Source organism: Aquarana catesbeiana, linkage group LG05, assembly GCF_042186555.1.
Source record: "Aquarana catesbeiana isolate 2022-GZ linkage group LG05, ASM4218655v1, whole genome shotgun sequence".
NCBI lineage: Eukaryota > Metazoa > Chordata > Amphibia > Anura > Ranidae > Aquarana > Aquarana catesbeiana.
In genome coordinates this window covers 338,973,997-338,991,457 of record NC_133328.1, presented here as the reverse complement: position 1 = coordinate 338,991,457, position 17,461 = coordinate 338,973,997, and the positions used below count along the sequence as shown (strand labels likewise).

Genomic DNA, 17,461 nt, shown 5'->3' with positions numbered 1-17,461 from the left:
TATTTCACAGCAAAGTCAGCAAAGTCAGTTCAGTAGGGATGTACAGATGGATAGGAGACAATTACCAAAAATATTTCACAGCAAAGTCAGTTCAGTAGGGATGTACAGATGGATAGGAGACAATTACCAAAAATATTTCACAGCAAAGTCAGCAAAGTCAGTTCAGTAGGGATGTACAGATGGATAGGAGACAATTACCAAAAATATTTCACAGCAAAATCAGTTCAGTATTGATGTACAGATGGATAGGAGACAATTACCAAAAATATTTCACAGCAAAGTCAGCAAAGTCAGTTCAGTAGGGATGTACAGATGGATAGGAGACAATTACCAAAAATATTTCACAGCAAAGTCAGCAAAGCCAGTTCAGTAGGGATGTACTGATGGATAGGAGACACTTACCAAAAATATTTCACAGCAAAGTCAGCAAAGTCAGTTCAGTAGGGATGTACAGATGGATAGGAGACAATTAAAAAAAATATTTCTCAGAAAAGTCAGCAAAGTCAGTTCAGTAGGGATGTACAGATGGATAGGACACAATTACCAAAAATATTTCACAGCAAAGTCAGCAAAGTCAGTTCAGTAGGGATGTACAGATGGATAGGAGACACTTACCAAAAATATTTCAGAGCAAAGTCAGCAAAGTCACTTCAGTAGGGATGTACAGATGGATAGGAGACAATTACCAAAAATATTTCACAGCAAAGTCAGCAAAGTCAGTTCAGTAGGGATGTACAGATGGATAGGAGACAATTACCAAAAATATTTCACAGCAAAGTCAGTTCAGTAGGGATGTACAGATGGATAGGAGACAATTACCAAAAATATTTCACAGCAAAGTCAGTTCAGTATTGATGTACAGATGGATAGGAGACAATTACCAAAAATATTTCACAGCAAAGTCAGCAAAGTCAGTTCAGTAGGGATGTACAGATGGATAGGAGACAATTACCAAAAATATTTCACAGCAAAGTCAGCAAAGTCAGTTCAGTAGGGATGTACAGATGGATAGGAGACAATTACCAAAAATATTTCACAGAAAAGTCAGCAAAGTCAGTTCAGTAGGGATGTACAGATGGATAGGAGACAATTACCAAAAATATTTCACAGCAAAGTCAGTTCAGTAGGGATGTACAGATGGATAGGAGACAATTACCAAAAATATTTCACAGCAAAGTCAGTTCAGTAGGGATGTACAGATGGATAGGAGACAATTACCAAAAATATTTCACAGCAAAGTCAGCAAAGTCAGTTCAGTAGGGATGTACAGATGGATAGGAGACAGTTACCAAAAATATTTCACAGCAAAGTCAGTTCAGTAGGGATGTACAGATGGATAGGAGACAATTACCAAAAATATTTCACAGCAAAGTCAGCAAAGCCAGTTCAGTAGGGATGTACAGATGGATATGAGACAATTACCAAAAATATTTCACAGCAAAGTCAGCAAAGTCAGTTCAGTAGGGATGTACAAATGGATAGGAGACAATTACCAAAAATATTTCACAGCAAAGTCAGCAAAGTTAGTTCAGTAGGGATGTAATGATGGATAGGAGACAATTACCAAAAATATTTCACAGCAAAGTCAGCAAAGTCAGTTCAGTAGGGATGTACAGATGGATAGGAGACAATTACCAAAAATATTTCACAGCAATGTCAGCAAAGTCAGTTCAGTAGGGATGTACAGATGGATAGGAGACAATTACCAAAAATATTTCACAGCAAAGTCAGTTCAGTAGGGATGTACAGATGGATAGGAGACAATTACCAAAAATATTTCACAGCAAAGTCAGCAAAGTCAGTTCAGTAGGGATGTACAGATGGATAGGAGACAATTACCAAAAATATTTCACAGCAAAGACAGTTCAGTAGGGATGTACAGATGGATAGGAGACAATTACCAAAAATATTTCACAGCAAAGTCAGCAAAGTCAGTTCAGTAGGGATGTAGAGATGGATAGGAGACACTTACCAAAAATATTTCACAGCAAAGTCAGCAAAGTCACTTCAGTAGGGATGTACAGATGAATAGGAGACAATTACCAAAAATATTTCACAGCAAAGTCAGCAAAGTCAGTTCAGTAGGGATGTACAGATGGATAGGAGACAATTACCAAAAATATTTCACAGCAAAGTCAGCAAAGTCAGTTCAGTAGGTATGTACAGATGGATAGGAGACAATTACCAAAAATATTTCACAGCAAAGTCAGTTCAGTAGGGATGTACAGATGGATAGGAGACAATTACCAAAAATATTTCACAGCAAAGCCAGTTCAGTAGGGATGTACAGATGGAAAGGAGACAATTACCAAAAATATTTCACAGCAAAGTCAGCAAAGTCAGTTCAGTAGGGATGTACAGATGGATAGGAGACAATTACCAAAAATATTTCACAGCAAAGTCAGCAAAGTCAGTTCAGTAGGGATGTACAGATGGATAGGAGACAATTACCAAAAATATTTCACAGCAAAGTCAGTTCAGTAGGGATGTACAGATGGATAGGAGACAATTACCAAAAATATTTCACAGTAAAGTCAGCAAAGTCAGTTCAGTAGGGATGTACAGATGGATAGGAGACAATTACCAAAAATATTTCACAGCAAAGTCAGCAAAGTCAGTTCAGTAGGGATGTACAAATGGATAGGAGACAATTACCAAAAATATTTCACAGCAAAGTCAGCAAAGTCAGTTCAGTAGGGATGTACAGATGGATAGGAGACAATTACCAAAAATATTTCACAGCAAAGTCAGCAAAGTCAGTTCAGTAGGGATGTACAGATGGATAGGATACAATTACCAAAAATATTTAACAGCAAAGTCAGCTAAGTCAGATCAGTAGGGATGTAAAGATGGATAGGAGACAATTACCAAAAATATTTCACAGCAAAGTCAGCAAAGTCAGTTCAGCAGGGATGTACAGATGGATAGGAGACAATTACCAAAAATATTTCACAGCAAAGTCAGCAAAGTCAGTTCAGTAGGGATGTACAGATGGATAGGAGACAATTACCAAAAATATTTCACAGCAAAGTCAGCAAAGTCAGTTCAGTAGGGATGTACAGATGGATAGGAGACAATTACCAAAAATATTTCACAGCAAAGTCAGTTCAGTAGGGATGTACAGATGGATAGGAGACAATTACCAAAAATATTTCACAGCAAAGTCAGCAAAGTCAGTTCAGTAGGGATGTACAGATGGATAGGACACAATTACCAAAAATATTTCACAGCAAAGTCAGCAAAGTCAGTTCAGTAGGGATGTACAGATGGATAGGAGACACTTACCAAAAATATTTCACAGCAAAGTCAGCAAAGTCAGTTCAGTAGGGATGTACAGATGGATAGGAGACAATTACCAAAAATATTTCACAGCAAAGTCAGCAAAGTCAGTTCAGTAGGGATGTACAGATGGATAGGAGACAATTACCAAAAATATTTCACAGCAAAGTCAGCAAAGTCAGTTCAGTAGGGATGTACAGATGGATAGGAGACAATTACCAAAAATATTTCACAGCAAAGTCAGTTCAGTAGGGATGTACAGATGGATAGGAGACAATTACCAAAAATATTTCACAGCAAAGTCAGCAAAGTCAGTTCAGTAGGGATGTACAGATGGATAGGAGACAATTACCAAAAATATTTCACAGCAAAGTCAGCAAAGCCAGTTCAGTAGGGATGTACTGATGGATAGGAGACACTTACCAAAAATATTTCACAGCAAAGTCAGCAAAGTCAGTTCAGTAGGGATGTACAGATGGATAGGAGACAATTACCAAAAATATTTCACAGCAAAGTCAGCAAAGTCAGTTCAGTAGGGATGTAATGATGGATAGGAGACAATTACCAAAAATATTTCACAGCAAAGTCAGCAAAGTCAGTTCAGTAGGGATGTACAGATGGATAGGAGACAATTACCAAAAATATTTCACAGCAAAGTCAGTTCAGTAGGGATGTAATGATGGATAGGAGACAATTACCAAAAATATTTCACAGCAAAGTCAGCAAAGTCAGTTCAGTAGGGATGTACAGATGGATAGGAGACAATTACCAAAAATATTTCACAGCAAAGTCAGTTCAGTAGAGATGTACAGATGGATAGGAGACAATTACCAAAAATATTTCACAGCAAAGTCAGCAAAGTCACTTCAGTAGGGATGTACAAATGGATATGAGACAATTACCAAAAATATTTCACAGCAAAGTCAGCAAAGTCAGTTCAGTAGGGATGTACAGATGGATAGGAGACAATTACCAAAAATATTTCACAGCAAAGTCAGCAAAGTCAGTTCAGTAGGGATGTACAGATGGATAGGAGACAATTACCAAAAATATTTCACAGCAAAGTCAGCAAAGTCAGTTCAGTAGGGATGTACAGATAGATAGGAGACAATTACCAAAAATATTTCACAGCAAAGTCAGCAAAGTCAGTTCAGTAGGGATGTACAGATGGATAGGAGACAATTACCAAAAATATTTCACAGCAAAGTCAGTTCAGTAGGGATGTACAGATGGATAGGAGACAATTACCAAAAATATTTCACAGCAAAGTCAGCAAAGTCAGTTCAGTAGGGATGTACAGATGGATAGGAGACAATTACCAAAAATATTTCACAGCAAAGTCAGTTCAGTATTGATGTACAGATGGATAGGAGACAACTACCAAAAATATTTCACAGCAAAGTCAGCAAAGTCAGTTCAGTAGGGATGTACAGATGGATAGGAGACAATTACCAAAAATATTTCACAGCAAAGTCAGCAAAGTCAGTTCAGTAGGGATGTACAGATGGATAGGAGACACTTACCAAAAATATTTCACAGCAAAGTCAGCAAAGTCAGTTCAGTAGGGATGTACAGATGGATCGGAGACAATTACCAAAAATATTTCACAGCAAAGTCAGCAAAATCAGTTCAGTAGGGATGTACAGATGGATAGGAGACAATTACCAAAAATATTTCACAGAAAAGTCAGCAAAGTCAGTTCAGTAGGGATGTACAGATGGATAGGAGACAATTACCAAAAATATTTCACAGCAAAGTCACTTCAGTAGGGATGTACAGATGGATAGGAGACAATTACCAAAAATATTTCACAGCAAAGTCATCAAAGTCAGTTCAGTAGGGATGTACAGATGGATAGGAGACAATTACCAAAAATATTTCACAGCAAAATCAGTTCAGTATTGATGTACAGATGGATAGGAGACAATTACCAAAAATATTTCACAGCAAAGTCAGCAAAGTCAGTTCAGTAGGGATGTACAGATGGATAGGAGACAATTACCAAAAATATTTCACAGCAAAGTCAGCAAAGCCAGTTCAGTAGGGATGTACTGATGTATAGGAGACACTTACCAAAAATATTTCACAGCAAAGTCAGCAAAGTCAGTTCAGTAGGGATGTACAGATGGATAGGAGACAATTACCAAAAATATTTCACAGCAAAGTCAGCAAAGCCAGTTCAGTAGGGATGTACTGATGTATAGGAGACACTTACCAAAAATATTTCACAGTAAAGTCAGCAAAGTCAGTTCAGTAGGGATGTACAGATGGATAGGAGACAATTACCAAAAATATTTCACAGAAAAGTCAGCAAAGTCAGTTCAGTAGGGATGTACAGATGGATAGGAGACAATTACCAAAAATATTTCACAGCAAAGTCAGTTCAGTAGGGATGTACAGATGGATAGGAGACAATTACCAAAAACATTTCACAGCAAAGTCAGTTCAGTAGGGATGTACAGATGGAAAGGAGACAATTACCAAAAATATTTTACAGCAAAGTCAGCAAAGCCAGTTCAGTAGGGATGTACTGATGGATAGGAGATACTTACCAAAAATATTTCACAGCAAAGTCAGCAAAGTCAGTTCAGTAGGGATGTACAGATGGATAGGAGACAATTACCAAAAATATTTCTCAGCAAAGTCAGCAAAGTCAGTTCAGTAGGGATGTACAGATGGATAGGACACAATTACCAAAAATATTTCACAGCAAAGTCAGCAAAGTCAGTTCAGTAGGGATGTACAGATGGATAGGAGACACTTACCAAAAATATTTCACAGCAAAGTCAGCAAAGTCACTTCAGTAGGGATGTACAGATGGATAGGAGACAATTACCAAAAATATTTCACAGCAAAGTCAGCAAAGTCAGTTCAGTAGGGATGTACAGATGGATAGGAGACAATTACCAAAAATATTTCACAGCAAAGTCAGTTCAGTAGGGATGTACAGATGGATAGGAGACAATTACCAAAAATATTTCACAGCAAAGTCAGTTCAGTATTGATGTACAGATGGATAGGAGACAATTACCAAAAATATTTCACAGCAAAGTCAGCAAAGTCAGTTCAGTAGGGATGTACAGATGGATAGGAGACAATTACCAAAAATATTTCACAGCAAAGTCAGCAAAGTCAGTTCAGTAGGGATGTACAGATGGATAGGAGACAATTACCAAAAATATTTCACAGAAAAGTCAGCAAAGTCAGTTCAGTAGGGATGTACAGATGGATAGGAGACAATTACCAAAAATATTTCACAGCAAAGTCAGTTCAGTAGGGATGTACAGATGGATAGGAGACAATTACCAAAAATATTTCACAGCAAAGTCAGTTCAGTAGGGATGTACAGATGGATAGGAGACAATTATCAAAAATATTTCACAGCAAAGTCAGCAAAGTCAGTTCAGTAGGGATGTACAGATGGATAGGAGACAATTACCAAAAATATTTCACAGCAAAGTCAGCAAAGCCAGTTCAGTAGGGATGTACTGATGGATAGGAGACACTTACCAAAAATATTTCACAGCAAAGTCAGTAAAGTCAGTTCAGTAGGGATGTACAGATGGATAGGAGACAATTACCAAAAATATTTCACAGCAAAGTCAGCAAAGTCAGTTCAGTAGGGATGTAATGATGGATAGGAGACAATTACCAAAAATATTTCACAGCAAAGTCAGCAAAGTCAGTTCAGTAGGGATGTACAGATGGATAGGAGACAATTACCAAAAATATTTCACAGCAAAGTCAGTTCAGTAGAGATGTACAGATGGATAGGAGACAATTACCAAAAATATTTCACAGCAAAGTCAGCAAAGTCACTTCAGTAGGGATGTACAAATGGATAGGAGACAATTACCAAAAATATTTCACAGCAAAGTCAGCAAAGTCAGTTCAGTAGGGATGTACAGATGGATAGGAGACAATTACCAAAAATATTTCACAGCAAAGTCAGCAAAGTCAGTTCAGTAGGGATGTACAGATGGATAGGAGACAATTACCAAAAATATTTCACAGCAAAGTCAGCAAAGTCAGTTCAGTAGGGATGTACAGATAGATAGGAGACAATTACCAAAAATATTTCACAGCAAAGTCAGCAAAGTCAGTTCAGTAGGGATGTACAGATGGATAGGAGACAATTACCAAAAATATTTCACAGCAAAGTCAGTTCAGTAGGGATGTACAGATGGATAGGAGACAATTACCAAAAATATTTCACAGCAAAGTCAGCAAAGTCAGTTCAGTAGGGATGTACAGATGGATAGGAGACAATTACCAAAAATATTTCACAGCAAGGTCAGTTCAGTATTGATGTACAGATGGATAGGAGACAACTACCAAAAATATTTCACAGCAAAGTCAGCAAAGTCAGTTCAGTAGGGATGTACAGATGGATAGGAGACAATTACCAAAAATATTTCACAGCAAAGTCAGCAAAGTCAGTTCAGTAGGGATGTACAGATGGATAGGAGACACTTACCAAAAATATTTCACAGCAAAGTCAGCAAAGTCAGTTCAGTAGGGATGTACAGATGGATCGGAGACAATTACCAAAAATATTTCACAGCAAAGTCAGCAAAATCAGTTCAGTAGGGATGTACAGATGGATAGGAGACAATTACCAAAAATATTTCACAGAAAAGTCAGCAAAGTCAGTTCAGTAGGGATGTACAGATGGATAGGAGACAATTACCAAAAATATTTCACAGCAAAGTCACTTCAGTAGGGATGTACAGATGGATAGGAGACAATTACCAAAAATATTTCACAGCAAAGTCATCAAAGTCAGTTCAGTAGGGATGTACAGATGGATAGGAGACAATTACCAAAAATATTTCACAGCAAAATCAGTTCAGTATTGATGTACAGATGGATAGGAGACAATTACCAAAAATATTTCACAGCAAAGTCAGCAAAGTCAGTTCAGTAGGGATGTACAGATGGATAGGAGACAATTACCAAAAATATTTCACAGCAAAGTCAGCAAAGCCAGTTCAGTAGGGATGTACTGATGTATAGGAGACACTTACCAAAAATATTTCACAGCAAAGTCAGCAAAGTCAGTTCAGTAGGGATGTACAGATGGATAGGAGACAATTACCAAAAATATTTCACAGCAAAGTCAGCAAAGCCAGTTCAGTAGGGATGTACTGATGTATAGGAGACACTTACCAAAAATATTTCACAGCAAAGTCAGCAAAGTCAGTTCAGTAGGGATGTACAGATGGATAGGAGACAATTACCAAAAATATTTCACAGCAAAGTCAGCAAAGTCAGTTCAGTAGGGATGTACAGATGGATAGGAGACAATTACCAAAAATATTTCACAGAAAAGTCAGCAAAGTCAGTTCAGTAGGGATGTACAGATGGATAGGAGACAATTACCAAAAATATTTCACAGCAAAGTCAGTTCAGTAGGGATGTACAGATGGATAGGAGACAATTACCAAAAACATTTCACAGCAAAGTCAGTTCAGTAGGGATGTACAGATGGAAAGGAGACAATTACCAAAAATATTTTACAGCAAAGTCAGCAAAGCCAGTTCAGTAGGGATGTACTGATGGATAGGAGATACTTACCAAAAATATTTCACAGCAAAGTCAGCAAAGTCAGTTCAGTAGGGATGTACAGATGGATAGGAGACAATTACCAAAAATATTTCTCAGCAAAGTCAGCAAAGTCAGTTCAGTAGGGATGTACAGATGGATAGGACACAATTACCAAAAATATTTCACAGCAAAGTCAGCAAAGTCAGTTCAGTAGGGATGTACAGATGGATAGGAGACACTTACCAAAAATATTTCACAGCAAAGTCAGCAAAGTCACTTCAGTAGGGATGTACAGATGGATAGGAGACAATTACCAAAAATATTTCACAGCAAAGTCAGCAAAGTCAGTTCAGTAGGGATGTACAGATGGATAGGAGACAATTACCAAAAATATTTCACAGCAAAGTCAGTTCAGTAGGGATGTACAGATGGATAGGAGACAATTACCAAAAATATTTCACAGCAAAGTCAGTTCAGTATTGATGTACAGATGGATAGGAGACAATTACCAAAAATATTTCACAGCAAAGTCAGCAAAGTCAGTTCAGTAGGGATGTACAGATGGATAGGAGACAATTACCAAAAATATTTCACAGCAAAGTCAGCAAAGTCAGTTCAGTAGGGATGTACAGATGGATAGGAGACAATTACCAAAAATATTTCACAGAAAAGTCAGCAAAGTCAGTTCAGTAGGGATGTACAGATGGATAGGAGACAATTACCAAAAATATTTCACAGCAAAGTCAGTTCAGTAGGGATGTACAGATGGATAGGAGACAATTACCAAAAATATTTCACAGCAAAGTCAGTTCAGTAGGGATGTACAGATGGATAGGAGACAATTACCAAAAATATTTCACAGCAAAGTCAGCAAAGTCAGTTCAGTAGGGATGTACAGATGGATAGGAGACAATTACCAAAAATATTTCACAGCAAAGTCAGCAAAGCCAGTTCAGTAGGGATGTACTGATGGATAGGAGACACTTACCAAAAATATTTCACAGCAAAGTCAGCAAAGTCAGTTCAGTAGGGATGTACAGATGGATAGGAGACAATTACCAAAAATATTTCACAGCAAAGTCAGCAAAGTCAGTTCAGTAGGGATGTAATGATGGATAGGAGACAATTACCAAAAATATTTCACAGCAAAGTCAGCAAAGTCAGTTCAGTAGGGATGTACAGATGGATAGGAGACAATTACCAAAAATATTTCACAGCAAAGTCAGCAAAGTCAGTTCAGTAGGGATGTAATGATGGATAGGAGACAATTACCAAAAATATTTCACAGCAAAGTCAGCAAAGTCAGTTCAGTAGGGATGTACAGATGGATAGGAGACAATTACCAAAAATATTTCACAGCAAAGTCAGTTCAGTAGGGATGTACAGATGGATAGGAGACAATTACCAAAAATATTTCACAGCAAAGTCAGCAAAGTCAGTTCAGTAGGGATGTACAGATGGAAAGGAGACAATTACCAAAAATATTTCACAGCAAAGTCAGCAAAGTCAGTTCAGTAGGGATGTACAGATGGATAGGAGACAATTACCAAAAATATTTCACAGCAAAGTCAGCAAAGTCAGTTCAGTAGGGATGTACAGATGGATAGGAGACAATTACCAAAAATATTTCACAGCAAGGTCAGTTCAGTATTGATGTACAGATGGATAGGAGACAACTACCAAAAATATTTCACAGCAAAGTCAGCAAAGTCAGTTCAGTAGGGATGTACAGATGGATAGGAGACAATTACCAAAAATATTTCACAGCAAAGTCAGCAAAGTCAGTTCAGTAGGGATGTACAGATGGATAGGAGACACTTACCAAAAATATTTCACAGCAAAGTCAGCAAAGTCAGTTCAGTAGGGATGTACAGATGGATCGGAGACAATTACCAAAAATATTTCACAGCAAAGTCAGCAAAATCAGTTCAGTAGGGATGTACAGATGGATAGGAGACAATTACCAAAAATATTTCACAGAAAAGTCAGCAAAGTCAGTTCAGTAGGGATGTACAGATGGATAGGAGACAATTACCAAAAATATTTCACAGCAAAGTCACTTCAGTAGGGATGTACAGATGGATAGGAGACAATTACCAAAAATATTTCACAGCAAAGTCATCAAAGTCAGTTCAGTAGGGATGTACAGATGGATAGGAGACAATTACCAAAAATATTTCACAGCAAAATCAGTTCAGTATTGATGTACAGATGGATAGGAGACAATTACCAAAAATATTTCACAGCAAAGTCAGCAAAGTCAGTTCAGTAGGGATGTACAGATGGATAGGAGACAATTACCAAAAATATTTCACAGCAAAGTCAGCAAAGCCAGTTCAGTAGGGATGTACTGATGTATAGGAGACACTTACCAAAAATATTTCACAGCAAAGTCAGCAAAGTCAGTTCAGTAGGGATGTACAGATGGATAGGAGACAATTACCAAAAATATTTCACAGCAAAGTCAGCAAAGCCAGTTCAGTAGGGATGTACTGATGTATAGGAGACACTTACCAAAAATATTTCACAGCAAAGTCAGCAAAGTCAGTTCAGTAGGGATGTACAGATGGATAGGAGACAATTACCAAAAATATTTCACAGCAAAGTCAGCAAAGTCAGTTCAGTAGGGATGTACAGATGGATAGGAGACAATTACCAAAAATATTTCACAGAAAAGTCAGCAAAGTCAGTTCAGTAGGGATGTACAGATGGATAGGAGACAATTACCAAAAATATTTCACAGCAAAGTCAGTTCAGTAGGGATGTACAGATGGATAGGAGACAATTACCAAAAACATTTCACAGCAAAGTCAGTTCAGTAGGGATGTACAGATGGAAAGGAGACAATTACCAAAAATATTTTACAGCAAAGTCAGCAAAGCCAGTTCAGTAGGGATGTACTGATGGATAGGAGATACTTACCAAAAATATTTCACAGCAAAGTCAGCAAAGTCAGTTCAGTAGGGATGTACAGATGGATAGGAGACAATTACCAAAAATATTTCTCAGCAAAGTCAGCAAAGTCAGTTCAGTAGGGATGTACAGATGGATAGGACACAATTACCAAAAATATTTCACAGCAAAGTCAGCAAAGTCAGTTCAGTAGGGATGTACAGATGGATAGGAGACACTTACCAAAAATATTTCACAGCAAAGTCAGCAAAGTCACTTCAGTAGGGATGTACAGATGGATAGGAGACAATTACCAAAAATATTTCACAGCAAAGTCAGCAAAGTCAGTTCAGTAGGGATGTACAGATGGATAGGAGACAATTACCAAAAATATTTCACAGCAAAGTCAGTTCAGTAGGGATGTACAGATGGATAGGAGACAATTACCAAAAATATTTCACAGCAAAGTCAGTTCAGTATTGATGTACAGATGGATAGGAGACAATTACCAAAAATATTTCACAGCAAAGTCAGCAAAGTCAGTTCAGTAGGGATGTACAGATGGATAGGAGACAATTACCAAAAATATTTCACAGCAAAGTCAGCAAAGTCAGTTCAGTAGGGATGTAATGATGGATAGGAGACAATTACCAAAAATATTTCACAGCAAAGTCAGCAAAGTCAGTTCAGTAGGGATGTACAGATGGATAGGAGACAATTACCAAAAATATTTCACAGCAAAGTCAGCAAAGCCAGTTCAGTAGGGATGTACTGATGGATAGGAGACACTTACCAAAAATATTTCACAGCAAAGTCAGCAAAGTCAGTTCAGTAGGGATGTACAGATGGATAGGAGACAATTACCAAAAATATTTCACAGCAAAGTCAGCAAAGTCAGTTCAGTAGGGATGTAATGATGGATAGGAGACAATTACCAAAAATATTTCACAGCAAAGTCAGCAAAGTCAGTTCAGTAGGGATGTACAGATGGATAGGAGACAATTACCAAAAATATTTCACAGCAAAGTCAGCAAAGTCAGTTCAGTAGGGATGTAATGATGGATAGGAGACAATTACCAAAAATATTTCACAGCAAAGTCAGCAAAGTCAGTTCAGTAGGGATGTACAGATGGATAGGAGACAATTACCAAAAATATTTCACAGCAAAGTCAGTTCAGTAGGGATGTACAGATGGATAGGAGACAATTACCAAAAATATTTCACAGCAAAGTCAGCAAAGTCAGTTCAGTAGGGATGTACAGATGGAAAGGAGACAATTACCAAAAATATTTCACAGCAAAGTCAGCAAAGTCAGTTCAGTAGGGATGTACAGATGGATAGGAGACAATTACCAAAAATATTTCACAGCAAAGTCAGCAAAGTCAGTTCAGTAGGGATGTACAGATGGATAGGAGACAATTACCAAAAATATTTCACAGCAAAGTCAGTTCAGTAGGGATGTACAGATGGATAGGAGACAATTACCAAAAATATTTCACAGTAAAGTCAGCAAAGTCAGTTCAGTAGGGATGTACAGATGGATAGGAGACAATTACCAAAAATATTTCACAGCAAAGTCAGCAAAGTCAGTTCAGTAGGGATGTACAAATGGATAGGAGACAATTACCAAAAATATTTCACAGCAAAGTCAGTTCAGTATTGATGTACAGATGGATAGGAGACAACTACCAAAAATATTTCACAGCAAAGTCAGCAAAGTCAGTTCAGTAGGGATGTACAGATGGATAGGAGACAATTACCAAAAATATTTCACAGCAAAGTCAGCAAAGTCAGTTCAGTAGGGATGTACAGATGGATAGGAGACACTTACCAAAAATATTTCACAGCAAAGTCAGCAAAGTCAGTTCAGTAGGGATGTACAGATGGATAGGAGACAATTACCAAAAATATTTCACAGAAAAGTCAGCAAAGTCAGTTCAGTAGGGATGTACAGATGGATAGGAGACAATTACCAAAAATATTTCACAGCAAAGTCACTTCAGTAGGGATGTACAGATGGATAGGAGACAATTACCAAAAATATTTCACAGCAAAGTCATCAAAGTCAGTTCAGTAGGGATGTACAGATGGATAGGAGACAATTACCAAAAATATTTCACAGCAAAATCAGTTCAGTATTGATGTACAGATGGATAGGAGACAATTACCAAAAATATTTCACAGCAAAGTCAGCAAAGTCAGTTCAGTAGGGATGTACAGATGGATAGGAGACAATTACCAAAAATATTTCACAGCAAAGTCAGCAAAGCCAGTTCAGTAGGGATGTACTGATGTATAGGAGACACTTACCAAAAATATTTCACAGCAAAGTCAGCAAAGTCAGTTCAGTAGGGATGTACAGATGGATAGGAGACAATTACCAAAAATATTTCACAGCAAAGTCAGCAAAGCCAGTTCAGTAGGGATGTACTGATGTATAGGAGACACTTACCAAAAATATTTCACAGCAAAGTCAGCAAAGTCAGTTCAGTAGGGATGTACAGATGGATAGGAGACAATTACCAAAAATATTTCACAGCAAAGTCAGCAAAGTCAGTTCAGTAGGGATGTACAGATGGATAGGAGACAATTACCAAAAATATTTCACAGAAAAGTCAGCAAAGTCAGTTCAGTAGGGATGTACAGATGGATAGGATACAATTACCAAAAATATTTCACAGCAAAGTCAGTTCAGTAGGGATGTACAGATGGATAGGAGACAATTACCAAAAACATTTCACAGCAAAGTCAGTTCAGTAGGGATGTACAGATGGAAAGGAGACAATTACCAAAAATATTTTACAGCAAAGTCAGCAAAGCCAGTTCAGTAGGGATGTACTGATGGATAGGAGATACTTACCAAAAATATTTCACAGAAAAGTCAGCAAAGTCAGTTCAGTAGGGATGTACAGATGGATAGGAGACAATTACCAAAAATATTTCTCAGCAAAGTCAGCAAAGTCAGTTCAGTAGGGATGTACAGATGGATAGGACACAATTACCAAAAATATTTCACAGCAAAGTCAGCAAAGTCAGTTCAGTAGGGATGTACAGATGGATAGGAGACACTTACCAAAAATATTTCACAGCAAAGTCAGCAAAGTCACTTCAGTAGGGATGTACAGATGGATAGGAGACAATTACCAAAAATATTTCACAGCAAAGTCAGCAAAGTCAGTTCAGTAGGGATGTACAGATGGATAGGAGACAATTACCAAAAATATTTCACAGCAAAGTCAGTTCAGTAGGGATGTACAGATGGATAGGAGACAATTACCAAAAATATTTCACAGCAAAGTCAGTTCAGTATTGATGTACAGATGGATAGGAGACAATTACCAAAAATATTTCACAGCAAAGTCAGCAAAGTCAGTTCAGTAGGGATGTACAGATGGATAGGAGACAATTACCAAAAATATTTCACAGCAAAGTCAGCAAAGTCAGTTCAGTAGGGATGTACAGATGGATAGGAGACAATTACCAAAAATATTTCACAGAAAAGTCAGCAAAGTCAGTTCAGTAGGGATGTACAGATGGATAGGAGACAATTACCAAAAATATTTCACAGCAAAGTCAGTTCAGTAGGGATGTATAGATGGATAGGAGACAATTACCAAAAATATTTCACAGCAAAGTCAGTTCAGTAGGGATGTACAGATGGATAGGAGACAATTACCAAAAATATTTCACAGCAAAGTCAGCAAAGTCAGTTCAGTAGGGATGTACAGATGGATAGGAGACAATTACCAAAAATATTTCACAGCAAAGTCAGCAAAGCCAGTTCAGTAGGGATGTACTGATGGATAGGAGACACTTACCAAAAATATTTCACAGCAAAGTCAGCAAAGTCAGTTCAGTAGGGATGTACAGATGGATAGGAGACAATTACCAAAAATATTTCACAGCAAAGTCAGCAAAGTCAGTTCAGTAGGGATGTAATGATGGATAGGAGACAATTACCAAAAATATTTCACAGCAAAGTCAGCAAAGTCAGTTCAGTAGGGATGTACAGATGGATAGGAGACAATTACCAAAAATATTTCACAGCAAAGTCAGCAAAGTCAGTTCAGTAGGGATGTAATGATGGATAGGAGACAATTACCAAAAATATTTCACAGCAAAGTCAGCAAAGTCAGTTCAGTAGGGATGTACAGATGGATAGGAGACAATTACCAAAAATATTTCACAGCAAAGTCAGTTCAGTAGGGATGTACAGATGGATAGGAGACAATTACCAAAAATATTTCACAGCAAAGTCAGCAAAGTCAGTTCAGTAGGGATGTACAGATGGAAAGGAGACAATTACCAAAAATATTTCACAGCAAAGTCAGCAAAGTCAGTTCAGTAGGGATGTACAGATGGATAGGAGACAATTACCAAAAATATTTCACAGCAAAGTCAGCAAAGTCAGTTCAGTAGGGATGTACAGATGGATAGGAGACAATTACCAAAAATATTTCACAGCAAAGTCAGTTCAGTAGGGATGTACAGATGGATAGGAGACAATTACCAAAAATATTTCACAGTAAAATCAGCAAAGTCAGTTCAGTAGGGATGTACAGATGGATAGGAGACAATTACCAAAAATATTTCACAGCAAAGTCAGCAAAGTCAGTTCAGTAGGGATGTACAAATGGATAGGAGACAATTACAAAAAATATTTCACAGCAAAGTCAGCAAAGTCAGTTCAGTATTGATGTACAGATGGATAGGAGACAATTACCAAAAATATTTCACAGCAAAGTCAGCAAAGTCAGTTCAGTAGGGATGTACAGATGGATAGGAGACAATTACCAAAAATATTTCACAGCAAAGTCAGCAAAGTCTGTTCAGTAGGGATGTACAGATGGATAGGAGACAATTACCAAAAATATTTCACAGCAAAGTCAGCAAAGTCAGTTCAGTAGGGATGTACAGATGGATAGGAGACAATTACCAAAAATATTTCACAGCAAAGTCAGCAAAGTCAGTTCAGTAGGGATGTACAGATGGATAGGAGACAATTACCAAAAATATTTCACAGCAAAGTCAGTTCAGTAGGGATGTACAGATGGATAGGAGACAATTACCAAAAATATTTCACAGCAAAGTCAGCAAAGTCAGTTCAGTAGGGATGTACAGATGGATAGGAGACAATTACCAAAAATATTTCACAGCAAAGTCAGTTCAGTAGGGATGTACAGATGGATAGGAGACAATTACCAAAAATATTTCACAGCAAAGTCAGCAAAGTCAGTTCAGTAGGGATGTACAGATGGATAGGACACAATTACCAAAAATATTTCACAGCAAAATCAGCAAAGTCAGTTCAGTAGGGATGTACAGATGGATAGGAGACACTTACCAAAAATATTTCACAGCAAAGTCAGCAATGTCAGTTCAGTAGGGATGCACAGATTGATAGGAGACAATTACCAAAAATATTTCACAGCAAAGTCAGCAAAGTCAGTTCAGTAGGGATGTACAGATGGATAGGAGACAATTACCAAAAATATTTCACAGCAAAGTCAGTTCAGTAGGGATGTACAGATGGATAGGAGACAATTACCAAAAATATTTCACAGCAAAGTCAGCAAAGTCAGTTCAGTAGGGATGTACAGATGGAAAGGAGACAATTACCAAAAATATTTCACAGCAAAGTCAGCAAAGCCAGTTCAGTAGGGATGTACTGATGGATAGGAGACACTTACCAAAGATATTTCACAGCAAAGTCAGCAAAGTCAGTTCAGTAGGGATGTACAGA

General features: G+C 37.6%; 1 protein-coding gene across 5 annotated transcripts in view; it reads left to right on the top strand.

The window, feature by feature from the left end:
* LOC141144826 (cadherin-10-like) overlaps window positions 1-17,461 on the top strand; it is an 881,011-nt gene that overhangs the window by 345,023 nt on the left and 518,527 nt on the right. The window lies entirely within an intron of this gene.